Source organism: Mytilus edulis, chromosome 5, assembly GCF_963676685.1.
Source record: "Mytilus edulis chromosome 5, xbMytEdul2.2, whole genome shotgun sequence".
Taxonomy (NCBI): domain Eukaryota; kingdom Metazoa; phylum Mollusca; class Bivalvia; order Mytilida; family Mytilidae; genus Mytilus; species Mytilus edulis.
The window spans coordinates 73,410,250-73,426,249 of NC_092348.1; the positions used below are offsets into that span (position 1 = coordinate 73,410,250).

The 16,000-nt window shown below is 32.5% G+C and overlaps 1 long non-coding RNA gene across 1 annotated transcript; it reads right to left on the reverse strand.

The window, feature by feature from the left end:
• Window positions 1-2,982: 2,982 nt before the first annotated feature.
• On the reverse strand, window positions 2,983-5,177 carry LOC139524435 (uncharacterized). The gene is made up of 2 exons (XR_011664795.1): window positions 4,866-5,177; window positions 2,983-4,092 (listed from the first exon to the last, which is right to left on the reverse strand). It is a non-coding gene; the product is annotated as an uncharacterized lncRNA (long non-coding RNA).
• Between the last annotated feature and the right edge of the window lie 10,823 nt (window positions 5,178-16,000).

Consider the following 16,000-nt stretch of genomic DNA (forward strand, 5'->3'; position numbering starts at 1 on the left):
TTTGACCTCTGGATGTCTTTCAGTGTCTTTCAATGTTAAGGGGGCTTGCGGGTATAAATATATTTTTTTTCTAAATATATAGGATTTCGCTATTTTTTTTCTATACATAAACTTTATCCCACACTTAATGGGAAAATAAAATAAGACCGTTCATTTTAGCTCAAAATCTGCCTCGGAAGAAGCATGCATTTTTGTAAAAGTACTTTTTTTCTGATAAGAGAAAAATAAGTAATATTGAAAACTATTTAAAATAACAGAAATCGCTTAAATTTTACAATAGTTTGGTTTTAGTACAGTTAATTTGAAAAACACAATAAAAATAAAGGTCATCGATGAGTTAAACAAGTAATTTCAATTTTAATGCAAAAAATGCATTTCGTCACCAAAGGGAGATAATTTGGATCTTTTTCAATGATATAAACATTTTAAAAAGTCATCTGGGGCCACAACTAATTGGTTGCTTTTGTTGTTTTCTTTTAACCCTATCATAAAGAAACAACTTATAGTGTAATAAATAAAATTTGTTATAAAAAAAATGTTTCAATTTTCTGATGATTTTTTTGGAACTCTCAAGTCTCCTTTAAGCCGGGAGAGATGTTACACATTGACGAATATGTCGAATATCTGTTTTAAAAAACCTCACCTTCCACTTCTTATATAATACATTTCAAATTTTCCTCATTTTTTACCATTTCACCTTATTTTGTTGTTGAGTTTTCTCTTGAATTGATTTTATTTGTACTCCATGATTATGGACTATCAAAAGCGTACACAATGTATATCTTACATACGTGTTGGATGATCAACGAATTTGTAATGGGCGATGAGACATAGGCCAAACATGAGTATCGTCATTTTCATAATATATTTCTAAACATCTTAAAGTATTATATCAATTAATATACAAAATATGGTAATACCTTTTGTCATAAACATTAAAAATAAGGTACACTGAAATATTCATAACTTACGAGTATTGTATACTTTCTAGTAGGATATCTAAGTGAAGGAATCCCCGAGGGCATCACAAGCCCAGTAGTCAGCATTTTGGTGTTGACATGAATATCAATTATGTGGTCATTTTTATATTAATTCCTGTTTACAAAACTTTTTTTTCTTCGAAAAACTAAGGATTTTCTTATCCCAGGCATAAATTACCTTAGCCGTATTTGGCACAATTGTTTGGAATTTTGGATCCCTTTTCTTGGCCAATTTCAAAAGTGCTGAAAGAATAAAATTGACTATAAAAATGAAAAATAAAAATGCTTTTCGATCAATATCTTTATTTTTATATTTCAATTAATTGATTGATTGATTGTTGGTTGCTTAACGTCTAGTGGCAAATATTTCATGCATTTTCAGGACGAGAACAAGTTCACAATAAATACAATAGGTAGGTTGATACGATAGAGGCCATCTGGGATGATGGTCGGGAAAATTTGGACTGCCACTGGAAAAGGAGGGTATATTGGATAGGGACAGAAATTTTGCCTTGCAACAGGCCACCTACGGACCCCTCAAAGAGTTGTTGCAAGGGTTCTTAACGTACACAGAGCGTGGCACTCTCTTTAACGAGGCATCGGATTTAACGTCCCCCGTCTGACCGGACGTGACTGCGAACTTGATACATCCTGCACAGCCAAACGGACGCCCCACTTCGGCAAGCGTTTTACTGCCGGTCGGGAGAAGACCAAATTACCATATTTCTATACCCCAGTCATCCTTGGGGATTTTATATTTCAATATAGGTGTGAAAAATAGTTAATTTAAACACCCAAAAAGGATGAAAGTCCAATATGCGGAATTCAGAGTGTTTTTATGTGGGGAAAAGAAAGAATCCCCCGAGGAGGACATTTCCTGTTTACAAAAATGTTATTTTTATCGAAAAATTAAGGATTTTCTGATTCCAGGCATAGATTATTTAAACCGTGTTTGGCTCAACTTTTTGGAATTTTTGGATCCTCAATGCTCTTACCCTTTGTACTTGTTTGGCTATATAACTGTTTTGATATGAGCGTCACTGATTAGTCTAGTATATCTGGCGTACTAAATTAAAATCCTGATACCTTTGATAACTTTTAATATGAATTGTATTTGTTGATTACTTTATTTTATTTTATGTTTAGCTTTAACATATATTTACAAGCAAAACAAATCGTTTGTTTGATGATGTTTGTAAATAAAGGCAACAGTAGTATACCGCTGTTCACATGTCATAAAACAATTGCGAGAAAACAGATCAGGTACTCAAACCAAAACCGATAGAAACACATAAACTATAAGAGGGAAACAACGGAACAACAAAATACTGAATTGCAACAACCATCAACATACATAAAAACGGATTACTGAGATTCATTATTATTCTTTGAACACAAATATGTTTAATTCGTGGATATATTTAAACCACGAAATCAAATGTTCAACGAAATAGAAATTATACACAAGAGTTATGGATAAAACCCCGCAAATTCAAATACCCACGAAAATTGCATTTTTTCAGTAATCCACGAAAATTGATATCCATGAAAATAAATGATTCTAAAGTATTAGATAACAACTGACATATTCCTGACTTGGTACAGGACATTTTGAGAAAAAAGGGTGGATTGAACCATATTTTATACAAAATATGCCGAGTTTCGACCTATTTGCATAGAACTTTTATGTGTAAACTAGATCAATTAGAAATAGAAATAAAAAAAAACAAAATAAATAAATGAAATAAACAACCAATCGAGGAAGTTCATATGTGAATCAAACAACACAATGTGAACTGAATTTTTAAAATAACTCTTAAAAGAGGGACGAAAGATACCAAAGGGACAGTCAAACTCATAAATCTAAATCAAACTGACAATGCCATGGCTAAAAATGAAAATACAAACAAACAACAGCATACATGACACAACATAGAAAACTAAAGAATAAACAACACGAAACCCACGTGTAAGTTACGTACGAAAATTGACACTCAAACTGTTTTACTTCTAGGCAATTTAATTTAAACTGTTATCATAATATATATATACCTTCATATATTTCTCAAAACTTAAACATTTTATAATAATTTCGGGTTCTTGGATATACCTAGTCTTTGTACAGACATACAAAACGTTTTGGTTCAAAAGATAAACATAAGCAGATTTTTATAAATGCATTTGGAATGTCTTTTTTACATACTCATGCTCAACAATTATATGGGAATAAAACATTATTTTTATTATATTGCCATGATCATCGAAAGTTATATTTTGGGGTTTATTGGGGTTTATTTTTCTAAAAACAAAATCTTTCAAATTTGTAAAACAAATCGTTATACACAATTAGACTAAACGTCCCTTAGAAAGGTGTTCATGTACTCGATCTCCAGCTTATGATTAAAATCGGTGGAAAATACAGCGTTTCCTAATATGCCACTGGTTCACGTTGCAAAAAATACGTTATACGTTAGCGACGTCATCATCTCTCTTGTAACTGTAGCATTTAATCAATGTTGACCTCTGTATACTTTGTTTGTTAAGAATGTCTCTAATACAAACTCAAATTTGAACTAAATACTATGCTAATACGTGTTCAGTAGGCATTAAAAGAAAAGCAAACAAAAAGAACTTTTGATTAAAATTCCTCCCCGAAAAAATTGCTAAATTTCCTGTACTTAAAGCGTACGTTTTATCAGTAAGCAGGACATAGTTTTGAGAATGTGGTTATCATTCGATGCAGTTCTCAGAAATATGTGGTTTCCCTTTTGAACATTAGTAACAGCAGCGGTCGATGATGAGGATTCTTTCACAGTTTTGGAATTGCCATATCCATTGTTGGTTGTTACAGAACTGGCAGCAGTCATCAAAGTACCAACAACTCTATCTTCAACCATGAGTTCCGTTCTTGCGGTCTCGTTGGTGCCAATTGTCCAGAAAACCATGACTTGTCCAGAGAAAGGTGCAATGTATATACCATCATTCGGATTATAATGCTTTCCCGGGTTTATCTGCGGTCTGTCAAAAATAACAGTCACCTCATTGCTTACATCTTTCATGCTCTCTGATAATGTAACGTAAAGCACATCTTGGTCTTTTGTAACGTAATTGTCTGTAAGGAAAATTTCATTATTAAGAAATGTCCTATAAATCTATTTTTGATATCCATAGCTTGAGTAATGTTTATAACATGTATTCAAAAGTAAGATATACAAAAATACTGAACTCCAAGGAAATTTCAAAACGAAAAGAACATAAACAAATGGTAAAGTCAAGCTCAAACACATCAATTGAATCTGGTTTTGTGGCCAGCCAAACCTCCGTTTTTATTGAAATGTTAAATATCACATAAACATGACACCATGAGACTCACCAGTGACGCTCAGGTCAAAATAGCAAAGAAAGCTAGACAAAGCTGAAATTAATGACCAAAAATTGCCTAGTACGGCTAACTTTATCTGCATTGTGTTAGAAAATCTTTAGTTTTTAGAATAATTCATAATTTTGCAGACAGTAAATTTATAAAAAAGACTATATGATAGATATACATGTTAACACCGTATTTTATACGAAGGACGGATGGACAACGTGATACAGGTACACTACCCATTTAGTGGGTTTATGTATAATTAACTGTAAATTGATCAGAAGCGTTCTACACTGGAACAACTGTACACATTAAGCACTTAAAGATTAACTTGACTTAAATAAAACTGTATTTTTCTTTGTTTTACTTATAATCAAGTTTACAACAGAAATCAGATTATTACTTTTCAATTTTTCGTATTTCAGCTAATATACTTAGAGTTGAAGAATTTGTAATACGTGTATACCACATAACATTAACTAAATTCAAAAACAGTTTAAATGTTTTGTTATACTTACTTAATTTTTTCAATTTCTTTTTTAAATCTTCAACTTGGTTTACAAGATCATCAATGTCACTGGCTTCTGCATCATTTCCACTGGCTTCTATATAAATTCCAGTTGCTTCTATATCATTTCCAGTGGCTTCTGTATCATTTCCAGTGGCTTTACAATCAGTCAACAAAACAACGCTGACGAGAATGATGCAAAGTTGAAACATACTGCTCGTTAGAACATGCCAATTGTAATGTTCATCGACAAATATGACAGAAGAACTATTATACTGTGATTTTTTTTTCTCTAGAGAGAATGGAAACAACCTTTGGAATATTTCCGTTCAATTGTTATTGTTCAACAAAGTTGTATTTCCAATGTGTTTTTAATCTTTGTTGATGGGAAATTATCAGGAAACATAATACACTTAATGTAGTTAAACAGATTAACAAGTGGAAACGGGTCTTGATGAAATCAATAAACCTGCAAAATTCTTGTACCAGAATCAAATGGTTAATGAAATATTTTGTAGCTTAATAAAGATGCGAAGAAAACTTATATTCTGCTTGAAGACCTTTGTTTGAGTTATATATGTCTTTCGGTCATAACGCTTGTTTTGGTGTTATTCATTAACCCAATCTGTACCTCACATTTGCCATATCGTTTTGTTGAGTTTTCTGCAGTTATCAGCAATTCATTCTTTAATTCTTATATGGAAAAAGTACTCATAATGTATACTTTACGTAAATGTCAGACGACGTGAAACGCATTGGTAATAGGTGATGTCTCATATTACAAACTGGGTTATGTCCCTTTTACCAGAATAAATCTTAATTAAAAAACAACTTTATTTTTAATATGCATGTAGGCAAAATACAGCAGTGGTTTTTTTTCACACAAAATAAATCGATCGTAAGATACACTGAAATGTGATGATTTCGAGAATTATTCATATTCGATGTTTTGTTGAATTGATGATAAAACTTGAATAAAGTATCAACATATCACTTGTATTTTTCCCCTTAATAAGACGTAAGACGTAGTAATAATATAATTTTGATATACTAACTTCCAAAGAAATCAACCTTTTGAGATCATGCTACTGTCACGATGACTTACCGCAAATGTAACTGACTCTTGAAAAACTTCGAATTTCCTGATATACAACTTTTCTCATCAAGGAATAAATGACTGTAGCTGTATATGGCCTAACATTTCGGAATTAAAGGACCTTAATGCTCTTTAACTTCATACTTTATTTTGCCTTTTTTATTTGACCGTCATTTGCGAGTCTTTATGAGAATCGCGTGCCTGACGTAAATAAGTCGTGTATCTATGATGATACAAGAAAGTCAATTGCATATAATCGGCATCGATTACCTTAGCTGGATTTGGCAAAACTTTTTGGAATTTTGGTCCTCAATGCTCTTCAACTTCGTACTTTATTTAGCCTTTTTAACTTTTGTGGATTCCAGCGTCACTGATGAGTATTTTGTAGACGAAACGCGCGTCTGGCGTATATACAAAATTTAGTCCTTGTATCTAGGATGAGTTTATTTATATCAAATATTTTGGTCGAAAGTAGGCAGGGTTTTTGTAGTAAAAAAGTGCAAATGCTTATATAAACAGTCTATATAGTTATGATACTGTTATAAAAATTACTAAATTGTGCAGTTGATGAAATCATATATCATTTAAGTGCAACTGATTAATTTGAATATCATTTATTTCATTTTCAAGTATCGATGAAGCTCGTGAGAACATTTGGACTTAAACGCACTTTTTTTTCATTACTCATCCATAAATTTTATTTTGAGATGACTTATTTTTAGGACCCTCCTGACTATGAAAGACGCATCTAATGACAAATGATTTTTTCTCCGTGAGTTGTATTTCAGATATTGCCTCCACTGCAAACTTTAATCAGTCACTCATATATGAAATGTAGGTCGCGATGACCTTATTTGTATGAGAAGCCTTTGATTACTCAAGACGCATCTATGAACAAAATCTCAAAAGAACTTTAAGACGAACAGATGAGGCACTATATCTCTTTTCCAAATTTTTTGACAAAGGATATAATAATCTTAAAACAAACAAAAGTCAAATTATTTATTCCTTTCAGTAAAGGTTGAGAAATCCTCTATAAAATGTTCTAATTTCTATTCGGTTTTGGTGAAATTTTAAAGATGTGTAGAAAAAAAGATAAGATATTTTGCATCGACAACCAACCAATCATCAATTAATGAGAATAAAGGTAAACACACATATATTCAGTCATAATGATAAAATAAAAGAGCATTTGTTTCTCAAAGTTTTTACAATTAGACATCGGACAACAAAATGGGAATACAAAAATAAGACAAAGTAAAGAGCTCTCACGACACTGACATATGCATGTCATTAATATGTCTGTTATAGTTAAAAACATAAGATAAAAAATAGAGACACTGGTGAGCATTTCATTAGATAACAATTTATATAATATAACATACAGTTATGTCCCTTTGATAGGTAACTTTTACAATGACTGTGTACAAAGTTATACAGGAAATATCTAGCCTAATGCAGACGAAACACACGTATTGCGTGCACATCAACAGCGTAACCAATGCTGATGCATATCTAGCTTAACAGTTAGCACTTCAATGAACAATTATTGAGAAAAAAAAAATATATTCTGTTCATATATCATGAAAATCGGCTACCATATATATAAAAGATATAAATGACTATAGCCAGATTTTGTAACAATGTTTGGTGTACAATTTTTTGCAACCTTTTAACTTTGGGCTTCTTACAGTTTTTATTTGAGTGCCATAATTGAGTGTAAATGTAGGCGAAGAGCGTTTGTCGTACAAAGTTATAAGCCTTGATGATGACCTAGCAATTATAAACTTTCCAATATTAAAATTTTTGAAGTTCTGGTAAACAAGCTCTTCAACTGTGCGTTTAGTTGGCTTTCCGAACACTTGATTCGAGCACAACCGATCAGCCTAGACGAAGATAAAATGGGCGTACAATATCATAATTTCGGCAATAACTAACTCGATACCACTAATGGATGTTTTGTTCATGCGGGAAAATATCCTCAGTAGTCAGCACTGCTGTACTTACATAAAGTATCATTCAACAGACCATTTTCGGTCAATTGCCTTTTCATAAAATTAAAATTTTGAAATCATTTGAAACACATGGGGCTTTCTACCATCGTAAAAATGTCATTGATAAGACATTTCGTGATTGTCGTAAAATGATGAAATTAAGATGGGGAACAACCAAACCTCCAATCAACCAACTTCTGAAAGCAAAAAGTAAGATCACAAAAATACTGAACTTAGAGGAAAATCAATTCGGAAAGTCCATAAACACATGGCCAAATCAAATAACAAAACGCATCAAAAACGAATGGACAAGAAATGTCATATTCCTGACTTGGTACAGGCATTTTCAAATGTAGAAAATAGTGGATTAACATACAAGGCATTAAGCCCCAGTCCCACTAGACCACGATCGCACCACGCTCGCGATCTGAAATAAATTTAGATCGTGGTGAGGTCGCGGTATGAGCGGCATGAAAATGTTAATTTTTGTTGCTTTCATGATGCTAATACGTCCTAATTACGCTTCTACAACGAACCCACTACGAATAAACCACGTTCTCACCGCGCTTATTCTGCGACCTCACTACGCTTATAAAGATCTTTCTACGCTCCTCACGTTCTCACTACGACCATACCACGAGTTATCCGATTGCAACACGATCTTACTGCGATTATAGCACGTTCTTACTACGATTATACTACGTTCATACCGCGATCTTACTACGTTCTCAGCAATACCGTCAATATCGTGTTTCATATCAATATAGTTCCATTCCTTCTGTTTCTGATTAAAACGGAGATTTCTCGGAAACAATACAGTCATGCCACCAAAATCTACTAGAACACGTGGGCGTGGTGGTAGGGGTTGATGTAGAGACAGAGGGAGCAAAGTATGAATGCCATACTAAACTCCAAATAGTACACAAGAAACTAAAATTAAAAATAGTACAAGAGTAACAAAGGCCAGAGGCTTCTGACTTGGGACAGGCGCAAAAATAGTGGGGATAAACATGTTTGTGAGATCTCAACCCTCCCCCTATATCTCTAGCCAATGAATAAAAGTAAACGCATAACTATACGCACATTAACATTCCGTTCAAGAAAAGTCCGAGTCTGATGTCAGCAGATGTGACTACAGAAAATAAACAAAACGACAATAATACATAAATAACAACAGACTACTAGCAGTTAACTGTCATGCCAGCTCCAGACTTCAATTAAACTGATACTATACACATAAGTAGTATAATACTTGTCATCAAGAGATGTCGGAACGACCAATCAAAGCTAGATTACAACCTATTGCTGGTCCATGACGATAGTTTAGTGAACGATAGCAGAGATGACACAGATATGTCAATATATATAGGAAGATGTGGTATGAGTGCCAATGAGACAACTCTCCATCAACGTAAAATTCTATAAAAGTAAACCATTAAAGGCGAAGGTACGGCCTTTAATACGGAGCCTTGGCTCACACCGAACAGCATGCTATTTTATAAAGGGCCCTAAAAAATTCTAATGTTAAACCATTTAAACGGGAAAAACCAACGGTCTAATCTATATAAAAACGAGAAGCATGGTTGAGCCGTTAGAGCAAATGGATAAATACATTCAGACAAACAAAATCTCGGGAGTTTGTTTATATATTTTATGTGAAAATGACAATAAAAATGATGGTCGTAGTGTGAACGTAGTAGGGTCGTGAGAAGAGCGTGATGAGGACGGCAAGGGCGTGCTAGAATCGTACTATGGTCGTGAACAGCGTGGTAAAGTCGTAATGGAAGCGTAGTTGGGTCGCGGTGAGAACGTGAAGGTCGTAATAAGGTCGTGATAACGTCGCTGTGAGATCGTAGCGCAATCTCTCCGAATAGAATCACGATTTCGCTACGCTCTCGCTACGATTGTACAGCGACCTTTGCGATCTTACTACGATCTTAGTGCGCTCTCACTACGCTTCTACTACGACCGTATTTCGCCACGACCGCACCACGATTGTTTTGAACATGTTCAAAGTTGGCCACGCTCTTTACGATCCTGAAGACCTCACCACGAACGTGGTACGACCTTACTGCGACCTACACGATCGTACCACGATCATCAAAATTTGCATTTTTTTCACAGATCGTAGTGCGATCGTTGCCTAGTGGGACTGGGGTATTACAATACGGTAAATTCCCTAACATTTTGATGTTTAAAACATCACAATTTATCTTTTTTCTGTTTTGTTTTGTAATTAATACTTTATTTTGTTTTCGTTTTTTTTTTTAGTTTGAATATTTTCTTGGTATTTTTTGTTTCTCTTTATAAAAAAACCCGCATTGATGTATATAAGAACATATATTACTTTTATAAAATACCTACATATAAAGAAATGACTGTTAAAAACAAGCAATTAGAAGAAAACTTGATACATAAAACTCAAAATTGAGAAACACAAGTCTCTTAAAAACTGAGGTCTACACAAGTATCTTAGTGCACAGCTTCATTAATGATAAAGCTGTCAAAATCCGTTTAGGAATTATTTACGTTACATGGTTTTTAGTTTTTAATCAGATTAAAAGACTTAGAATTTTCTACTCCAAAAACTAATATCCCTAGTTGTATTTGTCAAAAACTTTTAGAAATTGGAGTATGTAATCTTCTTCATCTTCATTTGGCCTTTGTTTTTTTTTAACTCGAGCGTCATTGAAGAGTCTTTTGAAAACAAAACACGCGTCGGAACAAAATGTTAAGCCTGTTATCTATAGTGAGTTTTTAGAATCCCTTATACAAATTGCAACTACAACGTTAGCTAACAACTCGTCAATTACCCCGAGATGTCATCTTCAACTGGAAAATCAAAAAATATAAGTGAAGCATTTAAACTAAACACTATACATTTTTAAATAAATGGGTTATCATTTTCTAAGTTTTAATAGCGGATTTCGAAAAAATAATATGAACGATTGTAAAACTGTTCTGCGTATCTTAAATATGGATTTTTTGTTTTTTTGTTTTTTTTATAAATCATATATTAGTTTTAATATTCAAAGCACTTGCATTAATATCAGTCAGGATTCTACTTCGCCAAAATTATCTCCCCATTACGCCATTTCATTTTCACAATCGTAAAAATGGAAGCCATTGTAGGGATGACGAGCTGCCAATTTTGCTCTTGAAAACCGATAAATTTCACCACATAGCACCATTACGATCCTTATATGTCAATTGTATTTTAAAAAAACAAATGTATCTACTAGCTAATGATCATCAGTTAATGATCTGGTCTACATTGATTCAACTTCAAACTATTGTCTGATCGGTTGTCAGGTGGAATTTTCAAATTTTCTTTAACCATTTAAAAATTTTCAGTGGTTGAAGATTAAAAGCCCTAGTTATCACACACAAAAATCATATTTTTTCGAAGATATGCATTTTCATCATCCAACTTAAAAGACTGTCGTCAAGTACTTTTAGTAAAAAAAATAGTTATTCGAACACACCGACTCTATTTTTGTGATTCATTAGATAGGTATTTCACTTGACCCATATATTTCATCTTTTGGTACTGTGTTATAAAGTTAACCTGCAGCTCTGATAATTAAAAATGATAGAATCTGAAGCAAGATGATATATCAAATACTCTTGCTTTGTACGTTTTAAAGACAAAATATACACCTAATACACGCCCTAACATAAAAAGGTGCACTCGATTTTCTCTTTTCGATTCAATTGTTACCCATTTTGGGGAATTTTTCCTCGAGTCACATAATGGAAGGACAGACACGAAAATTACTGAACTAATAGATTGATATGTTCTCCGTCTGTGGTAATGCATTTTCTACATCCAACTTGATAGATACCCATGTCGTCGACTTAATATCTAACTAGAACACACCCGTGATATCGCGGGTCCGTGACTGAATTAAAGTATATAACTATGCGTAAGCCTTATTTTAGTATTGGTATTGTCATCTGATAAAGTCGTGCCGATTATAAGATACACAGTTTTCTCTGCTTTCAAATCTTTCTGTTTGAACCCGTCGACCTGGAACTTTTCAATTATTGGTAATATTCAGGTCCTGGAATTGAGTATTTTTTAATCTACAGCATTGTCCAATAAAGTTCAAATCTTTGATTCGCTGTTTTACGTCATGCCCGATAACAAATTGAAAACTGTACCTATACGACTTAGTCCAAATTTTTAGTATTCGTATTGTTATCTTAGAAAGTCTTACTAATTAAAAAACTACAATAGGGAACAATTTGACAAGGATTGAATTTAGTTGTGTCGACTTTGTGATTATGACCCGTGTATATAGTAAAATCAAAAACACCATTTGGTGGTGCGCCTGTTAGATGCCGAACGTACAGATAAGGTAATAGGTACAGGTGAATATACTATTGGTATCGGTACCGGATTCGACCCGGAACTTGTTAATTATTGGCAATATTAATTATGTGGAAAACAAAAGGGTCTGGAGTGGTGTAATTTTTAATCTACACAATTGTCCTATATTAGCTATATATAAAGTTGAATTCTTTGAAATGTCGTTTTTACCTGATGGCGGCTGATAAATTGGACCTCGTAATTTTAGTATTATAGATTGTTCTGCATTACTATGTAATAGATACATTGAAAACTAATAAATGCAAATGGTGTTTTTAAAATTAAACACATCGTAATTGAGAAGAAAATTGTCGTTTTATTTGTTTCTATTAACTTTTAAATGTTTTGTTACTATAGTAAACATAACAGTAAGCATTTATCGCCTTCTCTAACAAAGAGCTTCGATTCTTTTGTTCTATTGCAACTGGGTTTCCGCCTGATATGTTACGTCGTGTTTGCTCTGAAATTTATCATTGCTTTATGTGAATTCAGGAGCATTCTGAAAAAAAAAATGACGTGTGCTTAGTAGTTCTTATTGCAAAGACGCAGACCTTAAGGTCGAACTTTACTTGAAAAAGTATTATCAAGTTGAAGATAACTCTATAAATATTTCTATATATTTTTTTTAACTTTAACATTTGAAACACATGTTAAAATATAATTTCCTGCTTAAACCATTCGTTGATATTAACCATTTTGCAATTCAAAATATCAATTTTTCTTATTGATTTTAAGATTATATATTCTTGGAGAGAGTTCTTCTATCAAACTCGAATACATATAAAACTTGAAAAACAACGGCTTCATAAACAACAAAAAGCCAATAATGAATCCAAAAGCAAAACACAAGCATTTTTTAATAGCTTTTTTTTGGTGATAATTTTTTATATCATGCTACTCGTATGAGATGGAAAATTATCGCCAGAAACGTGGCGTTGCTTATGAAATTGACACGAAATTGACAATGTCGTCATAGGCAAAATAGTGATAAACAGATTATCATTGGTCATCTCAACTTGATGGCTTTTCTCGCTTTGGCCGTCCCGGCTCAAGCGAGAAAATCAATCTCTTTGAGATTATCAACAATAATCTATCAATACAGATTGCGTTGTGTTTGCATGATTCTTTTCATAATGTGCTCGAGATAAAATCTGTGCAAAGTTAAATAAATATAATTTTTGAAATCATAAAAACTAAATATTAAGAATGTCAAGATTGATGGACATAGTATTAGATGAATCCTCTTTTTGAAATGGGAAACATTCGAAACTCAACTGAAAAATAAGTAATATTTCATAATTTGAGACAGAAAAAAAACCCATTAATTAGGCTTTTATTAACAATGCAAGTGTAACAATGAGATTTAAACGTTGTTTGGGTCTAGCTAATAACATAACGTTGGTGTATGCAAAGGATTATAGTATTAAGGTCTAAATTCTTTTTATAACGGTTGCTCAGATATTGTTATTTGTGAAGATTTGGTTTTAAACTACGGGATAACGTCACATGCTCATTTAATATAGATGATGACAGATATATGATTTATGTAAAAATGAAACATTTAAACTGATTAATAAGACATTTATCATGAGGTTTGATACTCCAAATTTAATATCTTAATTGATATGATGAGACCCCCTAGTAATAAATATGATTATATTTTTCTTACTCTGTATCTCATTTAGGTAAAATGAACAGTTGATTGGTCCCCTTTTAAACTTTTGTTTTAGATGAATATGAAATGTTGAAATGAAACAGGTCTTATCGACTTTTATATGATTTTGAAAGTGATTTTTTTAACCCATCAATGTGGTACCGCATACAAAGTCATGATTTACATATAAATGATTCAAAAATTCATTTTATGGGTGCCATATGTGGAGCAGGATATGCTTACCTTTCAAGACCACCTGCCGTGACCTCAAGTATTGATGGGCTTCGTGTTGCTTAGTCTTTAGTTTTCTATGTTTTTCTTTGTTGTGTTTTATGTACTATTGTTCGTCTGTTTGTCTTTTTCTTATTTAGCCATGACGTTGACAGTTTATTTTCGAGTTAAGTGTTTGTTTGTTCCTCTGGTATCTTTCGCCGTCCTTTTGACATCCAGTTTTCAACACAACATAAGAAGATATTTAGAAGCTGCAAACCACATGAAGTTGTATGATAAAACATCAATATAAGGACTAACAAAGGTTAATAGGTATAATGTGATACCTTTTTGTGACACTTTGAACCACATTTTTACGTGATTGACCTGATAAGAGTTCACAGAAAGAAATATCAACATACCCGGACAAATTGTTCTGATTCAAAACTTACAAATACATGCCCATACTCCAAAAAAGGAACAACAAAGGAATTATCCTGAAAAGAAAAGTTTGCCGTAATTAAACATTCAGCCAGTCAAAAAAGCGATTGGACGAGTTCAATCTATCGACTTCATTTCGGTTTTTATAGACATCTACATTTCAAACTAAATTTCTGTGATCAGGTTTAAAGTGTGTCAAAGCACGCTTAAGAACAAAAGATAAAGGAAATTGTGGTATTAGAGAACTCTTCATCCAAGTCACAAATTATAAATGTAAACCATTATAGGTCAAGGTAGGTCTTCTACACGGAGCCTTGTCTCAAACCGAACAACAAGCTATAAATGACTAAAAATTACTAGTGTAAAACCATTCGAACGGGAAAACAAACGGTTTAATATATATAAAAAAATAATTTTTTAATTTGTTATTATGAATAATCAAATTTATGAATGCTCTCCTATAATCTGCGCAAAATACTTTATTTTTTACTTTTAATGAAAGGAAATTGAAATAAAACATGCACTCCTAGGTTTTATTGGACCAAACATCAATTATCTTTTATCTCAAAAGTATATCCTTTTGATCTTTATTAATAAAGATTTATCAGGTTGTTTATGAAATTCGAGTACTTAAAGCTTTCATTTTAAATAAACTATAATGTTGATATAAACTTATATAAAAACAAAATTTCCTTTAGTTTGGACATACATATTCTTTTAATGCATATTTGAGTGTTTATTTGAACTTTTAACAATTTTTGGTGAAACAGAACTATGGCTTTTTCAGTTTGCAGACGCATACATTTAACCCCCGTCGTCATTTTACGACTTTTCTTAAATGAAAAATTATATATCAATGTTTTATTTCACAAGGTGGTAAATCAATGAATTGTATTTTGAACAGATTAACCCTTTATAAAGGAGCCCAAATCATTAAATGTTTTATTATTAAAAGATTTTCCCTTATAATTTCAGACCAGAAAGGCAAAGCCGTCGTTATGAAACTAAAATATGTTAAGGCTTCGTGTAATCAATAACTAATTCACCGATAATGTTAAATGATTGTAATGTTCTAAGTATTGTACTTAATAACTTGATAACAGTCTCACCTATTCTTCCTTCAGTCACAAAAAGCAAAGCAGAAAAAAGTTGAAGAAACTGCAATTGCTTCAATAGATTAAATTAAAGCAACGCTTCAATATTTGAAACCGAACACAGTATATGATGTGTGTTGCTTTATTATTACATAACACCTCAAAGTAAATTAAACAAGGTTAAAAGGTTACATAAACTTTCTTGAACATAACATCTACTACAGCCCTGCTTCGTAAATAAATCTTTCCTTTTCTTGATGAATAGGAGCAAATGTATAACCTTT